Source organism: Anguilla rostrata, chromosome 13 (assembly GCF_018555375.3).
Source record: "Anguilla rostrata isolate EN2019 chromosome 13, ASM1855537v3, whole genome shotgun sequence".
Lineage (NCBI taxonomy): Eukaryota > Metazoa > Chordata > Actinopteri > Anguilliformes > Anguillidae > Anguilla > Anguilla rostrata.
Genome location: NC_057945.1, coordinates 31,891,995 through 31,907,892, shown reverse-complemented (window position 1 = coordinate 31,907,892; position 15,898 = coordinate 31,891,995). Strand labels below are relative to the sequence as shown.

The window sequence follows — 15,898 nt, the reverse complement described above, 5'->3', positions numbered from 1 at the left end:
TTGTCTACTTCTCCGTTAATCAGATGGTGCACACCTACTGCCTGTAAAACATACAGAAGTTGGCAATTATATCACTCTGGTTGCCGATGCCAACCGACTGTGAGCAACTGCCTTCAACTCCTCTGGCTACACCCTACTGAACCCACCCTTTGTGTTTTGTTCTTCTATTTAATGTGGGACGGCTCGTGAAAACCCCTTTCAACATGTGCGACACGTGCACAGACCTTAATCACGTACAGAAACTGCTTAAGACAGACAAAAAAAATGACAGACAACTGCCTCAAGCAATTTTGTGTCTTATCCTGTCTAATCTTCAACCTTAAGAAACGTTAATCAACACATCGTGGGATTCATAAGTGGTTTACGAGCTTAAAGTGGAGTGATTAGGTTTTTTTTTTTCCCCCACCCACCCCAAATCAATACTGGCTGAGGAAGCACGTAGGAGGACGAGCTTGGAGCAGAGTAATCTTCAAAGGTATCAGCGATAACAGGTAAAGATAGCAAATGTGCCAATCAAGAATGTAAACCTTAATTGCCTCAGACAAACGCAGCCCATGCATGTACCAGGCTAAGAGGTATTCAGAGAGAATTATGGTGTAAGCATTCAGCCAGGACAGCAGTGCTGGGTTATCTGAGGCTACTAATTACATTAGGCTAACTAGTCATTATATTATTCCATTACATTATGGGCATTTAGCAGACGCTCTTATTCAGAGCGAGTTATACAGCTTTTTTGCATTTTTACATTGTATGAAATCCATATACAGCTAGCTACAGTATATATTGAAGCGATGCAGGTTTTCTACTTTGATAAAAGGTACAATGCAAAGTGCCTTAGCTGGGAATTGAACCTTGAACCTTTCAGTTACAAGGCCACTTTCTTAACTATTATACAACACCGCCACCCTAGTCAGACGCCACTGGTCTAGCCTAGGTAGTTAGACTAAGAGCCCAAGACAAGACCCAAACACGAGAGCCAAGACAACCATCTGATCCATAGTTCTCTCAAACAAGACCAGGTTAAAACTTAGTTTATGGCTGGACCGGCAGACCAATGGTGTGACGTCATAACTCGGCCGACCAATGGTGTAACTTCATCACTCACTCAGTCACAGACATTCGCGTTTGTAGGGCTGGCCCCGCTGTTGCGGTCCAGCCAAAAAGTATGTTTTTTAAGGGACTTCAGAGGTTTGGACAGACTATTTCTCACGAGTGTCTGCTGTTCATTGGCAGAGGGTAGGGGGTGGAGTGCAGATTAGGTGAATTCTCCTTTTCGTGAACTTGTTCAGTTTGGTCATGACCACGAACTAGCTGGTCGCACAGAACCGAGCAGTTCGCAAGTGTTTGCAGGGACACCTCTGTCCCCCCTCCCCCCCCCCTCTCCAGGCTGGAGGGTTTAGAGCTTAGGCTGGGATATGTCCACCCTTCCGTCCTTCCTCATTAATGCCCTGTCTTTTACCTAACCGGAGGAGGGGGAGGAACTGTGTCATGGGGGCATTTTAATGGAATCAGATTACAGCCATGATCTCCTTATGCAGCATAATGTTGTGCAATACCCGATTAATAAGGGGAATATTAGAAACGCTATTGACAGGCGCTCTCAGACGGGGGGGGGCGCAGGCTTAAAGGGGGGGGGGGGTGTGGGGGGGTCTGAACGACAGCTGGGTTTCGCTAATCGGACGCAGACGCCCGCCCCCCGAGCCCCGCCACCGCGCCACTGACAGGCGAGCGGCTTTGCCGTCCGCGCACCCCCAAAACTCCAGCCCTTTGCCGCGCGCAGATTACTGGCCCCCGGCGCGGCGAGGGGCGGCTGTCGCGCGCAAAGCCGTCTCTGAGCCCCCACCAACCCGGCGGCGGGATTCATTTCCTCCAGACCGAGCCGGGCAGCCATTCGCTCGTAAGTCAACTTGCGGCACACCCACGAAAAAAAAAATAAGTAAAAAAATTAATAAAACATTTTTGAGCGTGATGAACAGCTCATTGGGGAGAGAACGGGCGGGGGGGAGGGGGGGGAGAGGGGGAGGGGGGGGACAGCGCTTGCCAAACGCACCGGGCTGCCTGCCACGGGAAAGCGGCAGGACGCATTCAGGGCACGACTGCGCGGCGCGCGGCTCCCTCTGGGAGGAGCGGCAGATGCCCGTCCTGCCCCTGCCTCGCCACCGCGAGAGGCTGGAGACTCCTCACAGGGAAGGAGCCACAGCGCGGAGCCACAGCGCGGAGCCACAGCGCGGAGCCACAGCGCGGAGCCACAGCGCGGAGCCACGGAAACAAGAGGACAGCAGCAGGACTGTGTGTGAAGGTGTCTCCCTCCTCCCCCCAACACACACACACACACGTACGCATGAACACACACACACAAACACACACACGCATGGACACACGCACACACACACGCATGGACACACACACACACACACATACAGGCACATACACGCACGCGCACACACATACACTCACACACACACAGATACAGGCACACACACACGCATGGACACACATACACGCATGGACACACGCACACACACACATCCAGGCACACACACACGCATGGACACACACACACACATCCAGGCACACACACACGCATGGACACACATACACGCATTGACACACGCACACACACATCCAGGCACACACATGCACGCATGGACACACATACACGCATGGACACATGCACACACAGATACAGGCACACACACGCATGGACACACACACACACACATCCAGGCACACACACGCACACACACACACACACACGCTTAATGTAAAAAAAGTGGCTTTAAGGGGTTCATACTTGTTGGTACATTCAAGAGAGCTGTTGTTACTGGCATGCGATGTAAATATATATAAATACATATATATATATATATACATACATATATATACATATATATATAATAAGCCATAAGTCCACAAGTCATTAATTTATTACAATGAATACGCGGTGCCTGTGGATAACAGCTCATCCCTGTTAGAACTGTGACTGATGTGTGAGCAGAAGTTTGGTTAATGTCCTTAAAAGCAGCTCCGGGGGCCGTAAATTGATGGCCTCGGTAATTAGTTCCTGATGCCCAGTGTCTCGCGGCCTCCCTCTCCGGCTAATGAGGGCCGGGTTAACGTCCCGAATCCCGGAAAGAGAGCACGCCCCGGGCCGGGGCCGAGGGGCCGGGCCCCGGCAGGAAGGGTTCGGCTGCACGGAGCCCTCGCCAGCCGGGGTAATTAAAGGTGGAGCGCACACGCAAACATCAGCCTCCGCAGCCCCCGTCCCGATTAGTCCCCCGCCGGCGTCAGAGCGGAGAGGAGGCGGGTGGGGGGGGGGGAGTGAGGGGGGAGTGGGAGGGGGATTTATGTGGCGGGGGGTGGGGGGGAGCGTTCATTAAAATGGCCGCGCCAAAGCCTGCCCGAATCCTGACCTGAATAATAATTCAGTCAGGAAAAAAAAAAGGAGACCGGCCAAAAACATCAACAAGAACCAAACAAATGCTAAAAAAAATGACTGTCGGTGGTGTTTTATGATTTTACGCAAAGTAAAATCTCTGTTTTGCAAAAAAAAAAAAAATCTAAATTCATGTTTTTATGTTGGGATGTATTTTTTTTTTACATTAACTATAAATAAAACTTCCTTTTGAAACAAAGCAGTCCATATGGCATGACAGTCACTATGAGCATGAAGATTTTAATTTACTGTAATTTACTCCTGTCAGGTATAACCGACCTTTTCAACTTGACAGATCTCACCCCAGAATGCTGATCATTCACGCAAGCAGCGGTTCTTTCAAAATGCAGTGTCAAAAAAATGTTTCACAAGAACAAAATGATGTGTTTTCACTTCACTTGAACAGGTCTTGGGTATGAATATTACTGCACCGGCATGGTCACCCTTGCCATGCTCCTGACCTTCCCAAGGGGCTTTTTTTAAAGGTCCTTCCAACGCACAAACACCAGAGCACAGGCCTCTTCTTTTTGGAAATGACAGTACAGTAGGGCTCTCAATCCCAGCTATGCGTCAGAATGACAACCACAGACAATGCCGCGCGCGATTAAAACTGTAAGTGCGTCAAATTACGCGCCATGGTCTCCGTGAATATCTGCGTCGGTTGCCTTTGACAAAGAGAGAGAGAGAGAGGCAAAGGAGGGAAAGAGACACCCTCCCAATCCCCACCAACCTCTCCGCCCCCCCCCCCCCCCCCACCCTACTCCAATCAGTGCTCCCGATGCGATAATGCCATCCTGAACTTCTTACCTTAGCAGGCTATTATCCCGAGGAGAGACGCCTTTCAGAGGATCTGCGCTAAGTCCGGAGAGCAAGGGCACCGTTAGCCGGGCTAATTAGCACACTTTCGCCCCGCTGTCCCAATTCGGCCCCCTAATGAGGGCTCGCAGACAGCCAGCCAAGGTCATAATCTGAGTCAGGGGAGGTAAGAACCGGCCAGCTGACTCAGCGCAGGCCGCCAGCGGGGGGGGGGAGGTGGCGCGAGGGGGGTTGGGGGGGGGGGTGGGGGGGTTGAAGGACCCGACAGCCGCGCTCATGACAAAGGCGCGCTCTTATCGCCAGGCGCACGCTGGACGCAATCTCCATAATCGCGTCCCCTAAAGCCGTCAATGCCACTCATCCCCCAGCGTCCCGACCAACATAACGACCCAGATATTAAGCCAGCCTGAGCCAGTTAAAGGGAGAGGCGGGTCTGAGGGCCAGAGCAACGGGCAGCGTGCACACACGGGCGCCGCAGTCCCCGCGCGTTTGTGCAGGGGCCAGGTGTGTGTTAGTGAGCACTGTGTGTGTGGAGTGAGGATCGTAAAGGTTGAGTGTGTACGCCTTGGAACTCCGCATTGGTGCAAATGAGGATTCTGAACATTGTGTTTCTATTGAGACTGTGAATAATAATTGTGTGTGTGTGTGTGTGTGTGTGGTGTGTGAATGTGTGTGACAAGACACTTGTCTTGTATGTGTGTGCAAATAAGAACCATGGACCGTATGTGTCTGTGCATGCAATTGTATACATTCTGTGGGTCTGAAGGACAATCTCAGACACTTTTATTTGTGCATGACATAACTACACTACATCACTGCAACACTGCGCCACCCTAAAATAAGAGCTGGCATTGATCTGGTTAGTTACTATGCTGTGTGTCAGCGACAACGGAATGGAAACTCCTTACTCCAAATTATTTACAATAATGATTATTTCCACATGACTTCCATCTTGCTGAATAAAGTAAGTATCCCTGTTTGGAGCTGCGGGTGTTTTAATTTTAGGCAGCACCCAAGGCGTTAAATAGATCTGGGTCAGCGCTCTGTGAGCTCCATCCAGCGCCAGCTCCACTGGTCAGTCCCGTGGAGGCACCAATGCTGTCCTGCCACAGACAGAGAGACGGCCCTGAGGTAAAAGGGGCCTGGACATTGGGGATGGGACATTCAGCATTTCGGGAACCACAGTGACTAAATCCTTTACGTCTGCCCTGTGTTTTTCAACCCAAGCGGTTAATTACCTAGTCCTTTCTTTGTTTTTTAGGTGGAACTGATTTGTTCTCCAGAGTCAAATTGGTCTAAACAACAGACTACTTTCCATGAATTAAATGCTGCTGTGTAGGTTGGTACCAAATGTGACAACAACACCGGGTCTAAATGAGGCACTGAACGTATATAACAACATCCACCCAAAAAAACCTACCATTTCAGGCCCGTAGGGTCAGAGTTGCCACTGTGAAGTGAAACGCGGTTTTTCGACATTAGTAACGCCACCAATTAAAGGACGAGATATACTGTTTGGCTCATTTACATAAAACGCATGAATATTACATCAAAGGCTAGAGAGATCAAACCCTAACGGCTAAAAAAAAGAAAAGTTTCAGCGCCATGAGTTAATAAGAGAAAAATGCATAATGAGATGAGACAGGTCTGTCTGTGGTTAGACATGTCAGATACGATCTCTAGCACGGGCAAACATGTTTCTCTAGTTCTCCCGAGCGGCAGGCCCTGGCGGCGGAGCACGGCTCTCAGCGGCCCGCGAGCTTCCGGAAGCTTCCGCGCAGCTGCCCTAGTCTTCGCCGGTTCTGTGGGTGCGAGTCAGGCGTTGGGGGCGTGTGTGTGCGGCGTGAGCGAGAGCGCGTGCGCGTGCGGTCCCCCGTCTAATGTGGTCGCACCTGCGCCGCACCTGCGAGGGTGTCGGCGTTCTCACGACGCGTCCCCCCGGCCCTCGGGGGAGAGGAGAGGCGCGCCCCGCCCCCAGCGCTGATTCGGAAAACGAGGTAGCGGCGGCAGACGGTCACGCCGTGGGGGCCTCGCAGCTGCCGGGGAGCGGCGGCCAGAGCAGCCGCCGCCCGAGCCGCTGGGCTGGGCGGGGCCGGGTCACGGGTGGCCAGCGCCAGGCGGGGAGCGGCGCCAGCTCGGGGGGCTGCCGGGGCGACCGGGGGGAGGAGTCGGGGGGAGGGGGAGGGGGAGGGAGGGGCAGACGCCACCACATTACAACCGCTACATCTGACACCCCTGCTAACAACGGGAACGGTGACAAACTGCCCCGAATCACAGGAGGCGGCAGCGATTTGGCGTGCAGGTGCACGTGTGGTGGGGGGGTGGGGGGTGGGGGGCGGGGGGCGGGGGATGGCGGGTTCAGGAGGCTGACAGCTGCTGCCTGCAGGCGTCTGCACGAATCTCTAAGAGCTGCCCTGACTGCAAAGCAGTCGACTGCAGACTCACTGGCTGAGAAAGCCTGAGTCCGCAGCGCCCAACTGAAATGAACCTCAATCAAAGACCGGGCAAGCAAAATATCACCTAAAAATATTATCTTAAAATTCTCTGAGCGCTCCTATTGTTAGAATTCAAAGGCAACACAATGCCAGGCCCAACTGAGCAATCCATCGCAACATTTCGGATCCACACCTGTGAGTACCTACGAGCTAATGGGACCAGAGTTATTTTTTTATTTTTTATCTCCTTCTCCTTTTTCACTTTTTCAACTCTACGGCTAACAAGGGCCTCTGTTCTTTCCACATTAGGACCAAGAAAGAGAGCCAGGCACAGAGAACTCCAACCGAGGAGGGAGACAGAGAAATAAACACGCGAGCAGGCGCATGAATAAGTGAGATCACGCCGCGCTCTCCCGGGTTTTCCCCGCCGCGCCCGTACGTGCGGCGTATGCCGGCCGACGCCAGGTCGATACACCTCCCGCCCGACAGGAATTTCAGACGCTTTCTTTTTCGGAGGAGAACGCCGGCGAGCCCTGCCTGATTAGGACTGGATTCGTTACCAGCGCACGTCAACGCCTCCACCCCCCCCCGCTTCCCTTACGGGGAAGTAGTCCCGCTCCTACACATCTACCAAAAAAAACGGCCTCCAAGTTAAAGTGGTTTTTTTTTTTTTTACTCAAATGTATTCGCTCACTCAAGGGTGCAGGCTGGCCTAAACCCCCTGTCTACAATGGGATCACCATGAGCGTGTTTCCTTGTAAGCTGAGAGTAACAGTAAAGAAGACCTGAACGTGTCTCTGCGGTGGGTTTTACAGGGGAACTAGAACGCACTGCAAGGTGCACAGAAATGAAAGGAAATTTGTGCATGACTCCTACACGACTGCCTATATGGTTCTCAGTTTTTCCATCGCCAGTTTCAAGACCGCACACCTTTTCAAATGGTTTTTAACCTTTAAATCTGATAATTATCGGCTGTCACTTTTTTTCTCTCAGCTTCCTAGGAACTGAAAGGTTTACAAACTCAAAATAAGGTCTGACAGTAAGGGGGGGGGGGGGGGAAACAGGACAATTTGCGCTTTTCCAAACCTGGTTACATTACTGTCATTGCTCGCACACCTGCCACAGCGCTGGCTGATAATGACGGTGTGCCCTAACAGAAATAGCCAAAGCACTGTTTTCGACCCCGAACGGGGGCCGGTTTGCGACGGCGGCGCGGAGAAGCGGCTGCCCCCGCCAGGCACCTGCAGTCACAGGGAAGGAAACCCTCCTCTGCTTGTTTGCGAAGCCCGGGGAGATACGAGAGCGAAAACCGAAAATGACGAGATCGCAGAGATACGATCGCTCTTTTCGCTTTTAATCCACCCCCCGAGATGTGGCTGCTGTTCTTGCTCATTTCTGGGGGAGGGAGACTGGGGATCCCCACTGTTCAAAGGCCTGTTTCTCAGCAGAGACACCCCTGAGGGGGGAATCCTTCCTCCGAGACCCACGGGCAGCGAGTGCAGGTAGAGCCCGAAAGTAGGTCTTTTCCATCACAGACTGGGATTTCCCCCCACCGCCTACACCCAAAGGGTAATCACCTTCCCACAGGCTGGTCCCCTTCCTGACAGGCTCCCCTGCTCTCCTCTTCCTGCTCGTGCAAAAAGTCATGCCGAGAACTGAAAACTCTTCGCCGGCGTAACTTTCCACAACACTTTGTGATACCAGCTGCAACTACGTTGGGCGAAGTGATAGAACAAACATTTCTATGTATGGGCGTATCGGAAGGGGGGGGGGGAGGGATCAGCGGGACAACAAACAGCTAGCAAAACAAGGACGTAGTCTTTTCCATAGACTATCGCTCCTAAGGCATAAAAACTCACGGGGGAATTTAAAATATATAAGTCAGAACTTTAATTATCTGTGACCATTTCAGCCCTTTCCATCCTTAAAGGGATTTGGGAACATGTGAAATCCTAAATCCCTTTTTATTAGTAGCTAAGTCCAACTAATAATAATGACATTCAAGTAGCACGTACACACCTGTCTGCTCCAGCTAATTTTGTTGCATCGCATCACAAGCGGAGAACACGCTAACCACAAGCAACACCCTGAAATTACTGTGTCGAAATAAATACTGAAAGAAATTTGGTTACTCTACTTTTTTTTTTCTTAACGGTCAGCTTGACAAACTTGTTGAGGTACACACATACTTTGCTTACGTTCTCATTCAGTTCATTATAAAACCAAAAAAAGTTGTGACTTTTAAATCACCTGGTACAGCTCTGCAGAGGTTGAATGAATAACTCTAACTATTAGGTGCAGCACATGGAGTAGTGCAAAATGTAAATCACATACATCTGCACATATTTTTCATTAAAATTCAGTAACCCACCCCGGTTAAAGCTTCACTTTAAAATGTACTCTTAGCATTTCTTACCTGAGATTCATGGAAAGGTCTGAATCTAGCAAGTCACACTTCAGTCTAAAGAATACATCATTTCCTATTGCCAGCACACAGCAGCAACCAAACACTGCAGGTGTATATACACTGAAGTGAGGCATCTCAAGTACGTACCAACACTGAGAGATTCTACCACAGCCTCTGCCCCGGAACTTGACCTGGTTCTAGAAGGTTTCCGTGGCTCGGCGGGTTCCGTCCTGAGCATCACTAGGCAACGCAAGCTATCAGACCCGCCACCAGCGCCCGGTTCCCCACAGACACGCAGAGAGAGAGAGAGAGAGGGAGAGACGGAGGCTGGCTTTGTGCCACAGTCACTTTGCATTCATAGCCCAGACAGGTTAAACCCTTCTTCGTATGCAGCCGAATTTATAGCAAGGATTTAAAGAGTGTCTGAGCAGCTGTGCAACCCGTGGAGGGGTGGAGGGGTGGAGGGGTGGAGGGGTGGAGGGGGACAGCACCAAAGTCCAGACGAAATAGGCAACCGCACCTGCCTTTCTTTCCTCTCTCCCTCTATCCCTCTCTTTTTTTCTCTCTCTCTGAGATCCTCTCTTCCTGAGAATCAGGTAATAACCTCTATCCTCATTATATAGCACACAAAATGATGATATGCGTCATACAGACTACAGGTAGTATATTACTAACTGTGGATTTCACATATTTAAGTCAAGTTTGCAGAAAACTAAAAAAAGACTTCTTAAAGTGCTTAAATGAAGAAGTACATTTGATTCTACTATAAAGATTATTCGCTTAAACAAAAGGGGTTTCGCATAGTCTCAAACAGGCCGTAACATTCGCGAGTCAGTGGCCATTTTGGGAGGTGTTCTGAGTCAGTGAGAAGGCTCCGTCAGCAGGTGTATAGAATATAATGCGTCACCGGTCCTCAGTAATGACCCAGACTTACAGTCAGCACATTTTAATCGAAGCCTTGTCTGCGCAGTCAGGAGAACCGCACGCAGGTAGGGTTTCCACCGGTTTTTTTTTTCCGTTTGAAACTTTTGCTATTTATTACGCCGGCTCCCCGCGTAACTGCTAACTGCTACATCGGTCCCCGGCTCAAGGGGGCTGAAGTTGCTTTGGGGGCATTTTGTTATTTCTGTCGGCTGTGCGTCACCTTGCTATTCCCCCTTCAGATGCTGCTTCAGCCGCGAAACACGTCCCAGCCGAGCCGCGGATGTCACATTCGATGGTGACCTTCGGGGCAAGGGCCTCGTTGCTAAGGCTACGCCCTCCGACGAGGGCGCGCTCGCTTCGCCAGCGGGGTAGATGGTCGATCTCGCGAAACCACAGGAGCCACGCCGTTCTCGTGGTTCGTACCCCGCATCCGCTGCGAGCGCGCACTTCGCAGGAAGGGCTCGCGCATCTCGCTCCGCATCCTGTAGGTGGGCCTACCTGCCAATCGTCTGCAGCGGCTGTGGCCCTTAACATTAATCTGGGTAAAAGATACGGTGAGAGGAGTCGGACGAGGCAGGCCTCTGTCGAGGATGACCAGGTCCTGAGCCCTCCTCGTTCCACAGAGCCCTAAATCCCATTCTCAGTCACCTCTGTCTTTCTATTCGTCCTTCCGTTTCCTGTGGGATATGCGCAATTGCATTCTGTAGGCTATACCATGTGACGTTCGCAACCCGGTAACGGCACACGTGACGAGAAACGGACGAGCCGCAGGAAACCGCTACGCGACGATGGCGACGATGGCGCACTTTACCAGCGACTCCCGAACGCGCTCGTAAAGGAAGCCTGTGCTCTTTCTTTTTTCTTTTTTTTCTTTTTTGTCATCCGACAGTAAAATCCAATTTGTTTAGACCCGTCTACAACTCGCTTACAGGGGCTGCATTCAATGGAAACCTAATTTCAAAGGCTGAACAGCCTATTATCAATTTTTTGGTCAGTCCCACATACGCGCGGGGGGCGGGGGGCGGGGGCGGACCGTGCGCCTCCTGAACAGACCGGAGCCACGGCTCCGCCAAGCCGGCCGCCATTTAAAGAGTAAAAAGCCCCCCCCTCCTCCCCCTCCCCCCCTCCCCCCCCGCCCCTCCGACCCGCGAATCAGTCTTGAGTGTCCAGTAAATTTGTTAGCGTCTTAACACGCAAGCATCAGAAGCGTCGAGTAAAGAAAAAAAAAGAAACCCATAACGAGGTTAGCATGGCGTGCGGCTTCCCTCTACCGCTACCCGACAGCTCGGCGTCACGGGTTACACCATTCAGAGCGAGACCCGCTAAAATACACTGCATGTGAAAAGGCTTTTAAAATAGCTATTATACGCAAAGCTGGGAAAGACACACGGTATAGAAATATGTAAGCATTTATATTTTTCTGTGATATTTCATTGTAAATATATAAGAGTTTTAAATGTACAGTTGCTCATTTGTGTCTCTAAAACGAATCACTGTTCAGAGTGGTATATTTTTAATCATTTCAGATATGCGCAGTACATATCGAAAAGGTTAACAGACTTTAACTCTTTACATTCTGGTATTTATCCTTTTATTATATATAGTCTTTATAAAGAAGCCCTCTTTTTTCCGCACTCTCAGACTGAACCATATCAAACCTGTTAAACCTGCTACAGGACCTCTACCTCCATGCCCATTTTAAAGAGTTGGGTCGTTTCAATTCAGCACAAAAAGGTTTCAGGTATAAATGATTTTGAGAGTGCTCTCTCTCTCTCTCTCTCTCTCTCTCTCTCTATCTATCTCACTTGCTCTCTCTCTCTCTCTCTCTCTCGCTCTCTCTCTCTATCTATCTCACCCGCACTCTCTCTATCTCTCTCTCTCTCTCTCTCTCTCCCTCTCTCTACCTCACTCGCGCTCTCTATCTATCTCACTCGCGCTCTCTCTCTATCTCTCTCTCTCTCTCCCTCTCTCTCTCTCTCTCTCTCTCTCTCTCGCAGAAGTGCAGTGCGTTATGGGAAGGGGTCGGCGGTTTCCTGCTCGCTCGCTCGCTCGCGCTCGTTAGCGTTGTCCCGGCGATGCGCCTCCCTCACCGTGGCCTCTTGGCGCTTTTTTAGGGGGGCCAAACCCCAGGCCCCTGCGTGTGCGTGTGCGTGTGTGTTTATTATTACACACAGCCTACGGTGACATCTTTGCGGTTGTGTGCCCCCCCAACCCCACCTTCGTCTCCTTGCCCCCCCCCCCCCCCAAAACAGATTTGACGCAACAGCTGAACGCCGCAGCCCAGCGCTAACGACGCCCAGTAAAAGACATAGCCCTGCTCCGCCTACATCTGGCGCGATAAAAAAAATAAAAAATACCAATAGAACAGAAGGAAACCCTGGGATGCTTTTTTTGGTGCACGCGCAGACAAACAGAAGCACGCGTCGCCATTCGCAGAAAGATATAAAAGCAGGTATGTATTCAGCACATCTGTGAACACTATAGTAAACAAGCGTGCGAAATACGAGCTTGCACGGCGGACTGGGTTAGCATGGATTCATATTGAGCTGTTTCCGCAACGCAGTAATACACGTCTGTGTACATTCCCAACATACTGTACATAGGTTGCGCATCAATGAAGGAAGGCAGAAAATACTAAATAAATATACTACATTCTGATAGACATTGTATATACAGTATATATAATAAGTGCAGAGAACGCTGAAGGATTTCCTGCTATTTTTAGATGTGAAATCAGAATATACAATAACAGCCCTTAAATCGTAAATGCATAGCTACATTTCCTGGTGCTCCCTGACTGAATTAACATGGCATCATGGTGTGTCTGTGAGCGTGTATATGCGTGCGTGTGTGTGCGAGTGCGTGTGTGTGTGTAGGTGCATGTGCTTGTGCATGTGCGCTTGTGTGTGTGTGTGTGTGTTCATGTGTGTGCGTGTGTATGTGTATATGTGCGTGCGTGTGTGTATGTGTGTGAGTGTATGTGTATATGTGTGAGTGTGTCTGTGTATATGTGCGTGTGTGTGTGTGCATGTGTGTGCGTGTGTATGTGTATATGTGCGTGCGTGTGTGTATATGTGTGAGTGTATGTGTATATGTGTGAGTGTGTGTGTGTATATGTGTGTGTGTGTGTGTGTGTGTTTTGTTTTTTGATTTACAGGAACAGTTCCCTCACCATTACTCATCCTTTCACTCACACCCCGCCATCTGCGCAAGGCTGGATTCTCAGGCAAGGCCCACGCAGCCTGTGCCACGACGCTGTATGTCATCTTAATCTGGTGCGTTATTGCTAACGAGTGAACAGCTATTTCCTCTTCCTATCCCACTCATAATCCTCATTACACAGGCTGGTGCTTCCTGAAGAGCTGGCTTAAATCCAACTTGGCTTGCAAACAGAGCGCTCCCATTACAAATTCAGCCCAGGGTAGAAATTTAAAGTAAAGACCAATCCAGGGTGGAGATCAGTCCAGGGCAGGGACCAACCTTCTGAGGAGGCCAGCACGCAGAGGGGTCACAACCCAAAAACAGATGCAAACACAAAGTAAGTCTAGTCCAGTTTGGGCCAAATCTAATGATTATAAATGCTGCATTCTTTATCCTTTAGGTTTAGCCTGATGAATATTGCCCATGTTATTTCTACCATAAAATTTGTTATTTGTCTTTCAAATTTCCGGATACGTTTACAGGAAATAGCAAAATGAAGTTGAAACACATGACTATAGCTGAAAATCTTTCCAAGAAACAATCAATGTGTAATCTATACAGCATATGTGTGTATACGATAATCATCTATGGATCTGACAGAAGGTACTTGCTAACTGCATCATCTTTTTACAACTTGAAGTGAGAGGAAAACATGTTCATGTGAAACTGAAAACTACCTTTCGACATCAAAAGGGTTTCCCCTTTGGTATTTAAAATTTTGCGAACAGTATCAGCAGCTCACCGCCTCCCTCTGCTTCACCATTTTCCGGTCCTGGCACCGCAGTGGGGCGTGGCTGTACCACGCACTGACCAATCATTTTGAAGGGCTCATTACCATACTGCCAATCACTTCGGAATAGAGGACAATGCCCGCTGACAAACCGGACCAACTGATCTGGTGCCTGCTAAAGCTGTTCCTCACTAATTTGTCAGCACACCTGTCAGTCACTGAAAGCTGAGCTCTCCGTAAGATCTCATTGGTTGTGGTTTGACAGGTGAGACGGACAGAAGGAGTGACTTCACTATCCACCTGTGACATACTGTATATATGGACATATAAACACAGAACTCTGTTACTTCTAAGGCTTGTTTTTTTTTTCCTTTGCTACTGACATAGACTCCCTGAAATTCACGGTACTCAACCAATACACATTTTTCATTTATTCTGTCTATCACACCCACTTCCTGCGAAACCGTTCCGTGCTACGGTAAGTCAAGAGGTCACAAAAACATGGCCGACGGTACTTCCCTGTGCTTCTTCAATTTTACATTGATTTAACAGTACCTACGTTCTTTGTATTAAAAGAAAATGGCCGCCATTTGTGACAAATTTTCTCTGTTTTCTCAAAGGTGTTGCTCTCCTTCTTTGCTTCATTCATTGAAACTGCCGTGCTCCCTTTCTCAGTTTTTCCATTTTCGTTTTTCGCTGCTCAGATCAGAACCTGTTTCGCCGTTTTTTTTCTGCTCTCTCACGGCACTGCTTAAATAAAATAGCGCCAGTCACGAGAACCTCAAAAATATTTTTAACCGACGATTAAGTTCTGTGCGTGGCAACCGAGCCGCGAGTAACTGCTGTGCGAGACTGACGGGCAGCGTGACGCCCGGCCTGCAGACACCCCTCGCTGGGTGAGGGGCCGCTCCGCCCGCGCCAGTTAAGTGTGATCGCGCCTCTTTTCGGTTCTTCAGCTGAGAACCTGGTCGCCGTCACTTTGTCCCTTTTAAAAAAATGCCCTTTTTTTTTTTTTTAGTTTTTCATCTCCTCAGGGGGACACATGGTCCCTCCAGTACTGCAGGATCCCACAGCTACTGACACCGTTACGAATAAGGTCAATACACCCTCAATTTCCTCTGGTTTTTTTACTTTGTGATTATTTGCTCTGGTTTCAAAACCATGCGCCATGAGTGTTCACAGTCAGAGTGAACTGAAACGCATGCAGACATACACAAAACACGGGTCAATCTCTCTTAGTGCCTTTTCAACGATTAATGTACAGGGGAGCTACTTAAAACTTTGGATTTTTTTGTCTGTGTGTGCAAATGTACCACTAGCGGTCAATAAAGTTGCCCTGTATCGTCCTTTCTGATCTCAATTTCAAGCCTATGTGATGTACTTAAATGTGGGCATTTCATAAATTCAACCATTAAAGTAACAGCTTATATATGTTGCAAACAACACTTTGGGTGATTAGCTTGGTTTGATGCTCTTAAATCCCCAGTATTCCAGATATTAAGCATTTTCTGCAGTGGTGTACCAAGATCACAGGGCTGACTTGGAATTTCCTACATCATAAAAAACATTACAGGAAACAGGAACAGAGAGTAACTTTGATTTCAACTTCATCTCAGGCTCCACTGAAAACCGACACATCGACAAATCTAAGATGGCCGTCGACAGTTACTCGAGTTTGTCTTTCTTCTTTCTTCATCAGTGTCCTTTGTTAATTTGGGTACTGGTTTTCTGCACCTGTATTTATTACCATGTTTCATACAGTGTATGTGTGTGTAATATGGGGGTTCCCATGGCAAAGGCTGTAATGGTGTCATACAATCCCTCTAATGGTGATGCACTGATGTATGAAGGGCCTAATCCTTTACAGTCATCTTAGAGCATTTAAAGCATGTGAGAGTATCCAAAATAAGGCTGAACAATGAATGCCGTTGAGAGTATCTGTTCTATCT

At 49.3% G+C, this 15,898-nt stretch overlaps 1 protein-coding gene across 5 annotated transcripts in view; it reads right to left on the bottom strand.

Moving 5' to 3' along the window:
- samd11 (sterile alpha motif domain containing 11) overlaps window positions 1-15,898 on the bottom strand; it is a 72,287-nt gene that overhangs the window by 37,141 nt on the left and 19,248 nt on the right. The gene's annotated exons all lie outside the window — the stretch shown is intronic.